General features: G+C 46.6%; 1 long non-coding RNA gene across 1 annotated transcript; it reads left to right on the plus strand.

The window, feature by feature from the left end:
• The first annotated feature begins 422 nt into the window (after positions 1 to 422).
• On the plus strand, positions 423 to 1,451 carry LOC119281240. The gene is made up of 2 exons (XR_005138311.1): positions 423 to 657; positions 760 to 1,451. It is a non-coding gene; the product is annotated as an uncharacterized LOC119281240 (long non-coding RNA).
• The last annotated feature ends 4,100 nt before the right edge of the window (positions 1,452 to 5,551 follow it).

A 5,551-nucleotide genomic window follows, 5' to 3' on the forward strand; every position in this document is an offset into this window, starting at 1 on the left:
CCTCCCAATATTTAGGGAGCTACTATAATAATATTCCATTAATTTGGTATCAACCATAACAAATTGCATCTTAAATCCCCTCTTGTGTGTAATCATTTAAATCCTTCATCTTCTCCGATTACTCCTTCTCTAGTTGTGGAGCTCTGTTATATCAAAGTAGCCACACGTCAAACTTTAGTTCAAATTAGATTTATTTGGCTCTCCCAAATAAATCTTTTGCTTCTCTTTTCTTTTTCTACAAATAGAAGAAGAAACCTTTCTTTCTCTCTTAACCAAGGCTGGCCCATCTCTCCTTCTTTTCTTACTTTCTATGGACTTTAGCCCACAGCCAGGCTGGCCCATTAGCCCAGCCAGCCCACCTAAACCTATAACCCTAGCCCGATCCCCATCCTCCACCGATCGATCCCCTCTCTCCCCTTCATCCTCCTTTAGCGCCGCCAGCCTCCCTTGTCCCCTTCTCCCGATCCACACGCGCACGCATCAAGCCGAGGGAGACGAGCTCCTCACGCCCGATCCATGGCCTCTCCCTTCCTCCCGTCGCCGTTTCTCTCTAGCCCCTCCTCTCCCGCGCCCTTGCAGACGCGTGCGAGCACTGCTGCTGCGGTGGTCGTTGCCCGTCTCCAGCCGCCCCACCGGTTCCTCGGTCGTCGCCAAAGGGTAGCCGACCCCCATCGCCTGCCATCTCTCTTCCCTGCTCTCGCTATCTCTCTGCTTCTCTAACCAGCAGCTGCCGATGCTGTCGTTTCCCCCTATTGACAGGAGCCTGCCCATGGCGCCACCTCCTCGCAACCCCTGCCACCGGCATCCTCGACGGCCGGAGCAAGCACGGCGCCACGTGCACCCTCCGCGGTCCATCGACGCTGCCCCTCCAAGCCGCAGTTCGGCCAGCGTGCCTTTCCACCTCCTCGTCGCCTTGCAGCGCACCGGCTACCTCCCGCACAGGCGCACAGCACTGCCTCGGTCCGCCCTCCTGGTTTCTTCCTCGCGCGGCCCCGCTGATGCCTCCTGCCTGCTATCGCCCCTCCTTCTCCATGGTCCTGGCTACGGCCTGCTCCTCTCCTCAACTCGGTCGGGCCCGACCTCGACTCCACAACCACCGAACCAGGAACGCCAAGGCCATCTTCGAGATTTTCGCCAAGTGCCACAACCGTTGCGTTCCGTTTCATCTCTGTCAAGGCCGAGATGACGCCAAGTACCAGGAGGTCGATGACCCGTCAAGGTCCTCTTCGAACGTGTACTACTACCGTCGCCGAAGACCCGTGTAGCACAAGCGCCAAGTTTGAATACCATCATCGTGAACTACTTCCAAAATGTGTACCTCTACTTCCACGACGAGATGGGTAAGACTACGCCCGACGATGCGACAAGTACCTCTAACGATGACTTGAACGTCTATGAAACATGTGCCACTACGGTCGCCCCGGAAACACCAGATGTGTCAAGTTCCTCTCCGAGACGTGTACCACCCAAGGTTTTGACTTTCGGTTTGTGAAACTTTTCGCCCCAGACCGAGATGGCTGAATTTCGGCCATTTTCGAAAATTTCGACTGAAATTTGACCCAAATTCAGCTTAAATTTGACCAAAGTTTGACCAAAATCCATTTTTTCGCCCGAAGGTATTTTTTGCCCCTGGCCGAGATGGCCGGAATTCGGCTGGAATCCATTTTTCTCGGCCTAAATTCAAAACACAGGTACCACTACTTTCACTACCGTCGCGAGAACGTCTACTTTCATCTACACCGCATTGAACTCGTTTCGTTCCGAAAACGCACGCTTCGAAGGTATAACGACGAGACGACCGTCGAATGCATGTGTGTGTGTGATGCACCCTATGTTTGCACGTGTTCGAGTTGTTCCTTGCATGTTCCTCGTTTGCATGCCATTGACCCGTGGGACCCCGTATCAAGGATCACCCCACTATCCTTGCATGACTCGCTCCCGTCACACTTCTTTTGCACCGATATCTCAATGAGTTGTCGGAACCGAAACATTGTCATGGCATATTTTCGTTATCGTTGCCGTGGCATCCTTTCATTCCGTCATGGCGACAAATGCTCTTATCATCTTGCATGCCAAGATTTCATAAAAAATGCATATCACTTGCATATGTCATCCGCATCATGATAACAACATATTAAATGTTTAAAATTATTGTTTGCTTTAAATTGCTAAATAACATATGTTTTTTTCGGAATTGTTGTTTGTTATTTCCGGTCTCATTTAAACTTGCCTAGATAGGTAGATTCATTTTGCTTCACCTCTTGCCATGTTAAGAACATTTAGGGTTCATAACGAGAGCGAACTAAATAATTAAATGTGGTGTTTCGTTAATATGCAACTCGTTGCATATTGAGCTCCACTTAATTTGTAATATTATTGTTGTACTTTGGCAATGCCATGCATATTTAAATCGGACATGTATCATACTTGTTTGTGCATCGTACCATATTTATGCTTGTGCATTGTTGCGATCGTGAGGATTTGTTCGACTACTCCCGTTCGTCTACTTTTTGGATTCGGTCTTCTTCCTAGCGGGATTTCAGGCAAGACGATCGCTATGCTAGTTGTCTCGATGCTATCGCTATGTCGCGCTTCCTACCACTTGTTTATCAAGCCTGTCTATATGCCATGAAACAACCTCTAACCTTTTCACCATCCTAACAAACCAATGTTTGGCTATGTTACCGCTTTGCTCAGCCCCTCTTATAGCGTTGCTAGCTGCAGGTAAAGTTGCGGGTTGTTCCATATTGGATATCATGGATAGGGATATCACAATATCTCTTATTTAATTAGTGCACATATATACTTGGTAAAGGGTGGAAGGCTCGGCCTTATGCCTGGTGGTTTGTTCCACTCTTGCCGCCCTAGTTTCGTCATATCGATGTTATATTCCTTGATTTTGCGTTCCTAACACGATGATGGTTTATGGGCCCCTCTTGACAGTTCGCTTTGAATAAAATTCTTCCAGCAAGGCACAACTTTGGTTTTAACATTTGGCTACATAATAATACTGAATTAATTAATTAATTGGCATAGGGCGTCATGAACCCGAGGAGTAATTCCACATAAACAAGGGGCCAGTGCTGATGGTGTTGGTACCAAACTGGCAGTAGTCGGGGCCACCAACGGGTGTGCCTGTCGGAAACTCAGCCAATCCGGACATTGCCTGAGACGAGATACGCGCGACTACTATCAGGGTGTCGGCACGCTGGAAGGTCTTGCTGGATTAGTTTTACCATTACCGAAATGTCTTGTGCACCGCGATCCCGAGTCTGATCGGATGTCCCGCGATGGAGGATTGTCTCCGCGGATCGTGAGCTTGTCATGGGCTAAGTTGGGACACCCCTGCAGGGTTTAAACTTTCGAGAGCCGTGCCCGTGGTTATGTGGTAGATGGGAATTTTTAATGTCTTGTTGTGGAGAACTTGACACCAGATTCGAATTAAAATACACCAACCATGTGTGTAACCGTGATGGTCTCTTTTCGGGTGAGTTCGAGAAGAGAACACGGTGGGGTTATGTTTGAACGTAAGTAGTTCAGGATCACTTAGTGATCATTGCTAGTTTGCGACCGTTTGCGTAGCTTCTCATCTTATTCTTGTACTCGTAAGTTAGCCACCATACATTGCTTAGTCGCTTGCTGCAACCCCACCATTTATCCATTCCATACCCATTAAGCTTTGCTAGTCTTGATACCCATGGTAATGGGACTACTGTGTCCTCGTGGCTCACAGTTTACTATAACAATGGTTGCAGGTACATGTAATGCGATGATCTGATGCGAGTGCGATGCTTGCTTGTTTGGGGTTCTTCTTCTGCTTCTTCTTCGGTAAGGGATTTAAGTTCCAGGTCAGGAGCCTGGGCTAGCAGGGTGGATGTCGTTCTTCTTTTTCGTTCGATTTCATCCGTAGTCAGATCCTACTCTTCTGTATGATGATTGCCATGTATTGATGTATTGTTGTATTAATGCTCTAGCTTGTGGCGAGTGTAAGCCTTTATCTTGTATTCTCATCTATTCAGTACATGGCATGTTGTAATGATATCCACCTTGCTATGCGCTCGAAATGTGATTGTTCCCCAATCATGAATTCATCACGTGATTGGGATAGAATCACATCTTGGGCGCTACAAGTTGGTATCAGAGCCATACCGACCTTATGAGCCCCCTTGATTGATCGAACAATTATCGTTGTTGAGTCTAGAAGAAAAAACTATTTTGAGTCTAGCTATATATATCAGAGAGTAGGATTTCTTTTTACTCCTCATCCCCATCGTCGTTCTGGTGAGGACTCGTGACGTAGGTGTTTTTGTTTCCATCACTCTTCTCTTTTTCACTCAATTTTTTTTTGAATCACGCGGGTATTGTGGAATCGGTCCGATATCATTGTGACAGGAATTCTATCTTGGTGCCTCTGACATTTAGGGGGTGTGGCAGTGTCCCAGGGAGTTGAGCTCCAAGGTGTTTTCGTCACAGTGCTTATCGTTTCAGTTCCGTAATACCAGAGGAGGCCCACATCGAAAAAGCTTCTATACTCTTTGTGGTGAGAGTAGTTTGACGTCACCCAGTACTAGGGAGAGCGATCAGATGTATTACCACATCTAGTATATCAGATGTTTTTGAAGGTCTGAGGTACACAATTTCCGAGGTTTTCTTGGTTATGTGTTGACGGATGGATACAGTTGGAGTGTAGGATTTGTTAGTTGCATGAGATATTTGTGCCTCCCTGTATCCCCAACACCAGATTGCATAACCAGAAAGTTTCGGGAGTTCATAGGTGGGAATTCAAGTAGTTACCTAGGATATCTTTCTGACAGATGCATGATGTGAGATTGGGGTTCGACGTCTAGTGGTCCGCCTATCCACGGTTGGTTTTACTGTGGTCTCGTTGCGTTTTAAAGATCCTTGGCTATGCTGACTCAGGGACGCATCGTATGTCATGTGCACTGCCTTGTACATGATGGTGTTGTATGATCGAGCCTGTGTGGGCCCCATCACGAATATTTTGGACGAAATCTCTATCATATGTTTGTTTCTAGCTTATTCTGCAAGCCAATCCGTTGTTTTGTTCTATTTGTGGTATTCGAGTTGCTTCCAAGTCAAGTGTTGATTCCATACCTTTCTTAAGTAGTATTCTCATATTTTACGGGAGTGCTCATCCTTCTTGATCATCGAGATTGTCATGTAAATTCTTCTCAACCGGCGTGCTTCTCTTCAAGTTAATCCGACCCTTTCAACATTTGCAGGATCAATTATTAGTTCATCTCAATGGTGTTCGTTTTGCCCGTCCCAAGTTGCATTTGTTTTCCCACCATCCCACCCTTTTCTTTAAGGACTTTGATTTCTTAATCAATCATCCATTTTATTCATGAGAAGTCTCTCCATTTCTCCCTCCAATGTTCTTATCCGACGTTTCCTCATGAAGATGCTCAGGAGTTTCAAGTTCATCATTCTTCGTTCTCTTTTCTTCTCCCGTGGATGCAATTCAAGCTTCACTGTTGATCATACCCCTTTCCCTGATTCAAATGCTTTCCCATGCCGATGCACCTCTTAA

Source organism: Triticum dicoccoides, chromosome 3B (assembly GCF_002162155.2).
Source record: "Triticum dicoccoides isolate Atlit2015 ecotype Zavitan chromosome 3B, WEW_v2.0, whole genome shotgun sequence".
Taxonomy (NCBI): Eukaryota; Viridiplantae; Streptophyta; class Magnoliopsida; order Poales; family Poaceae; genus Triticum; species Triticum dicoccoides.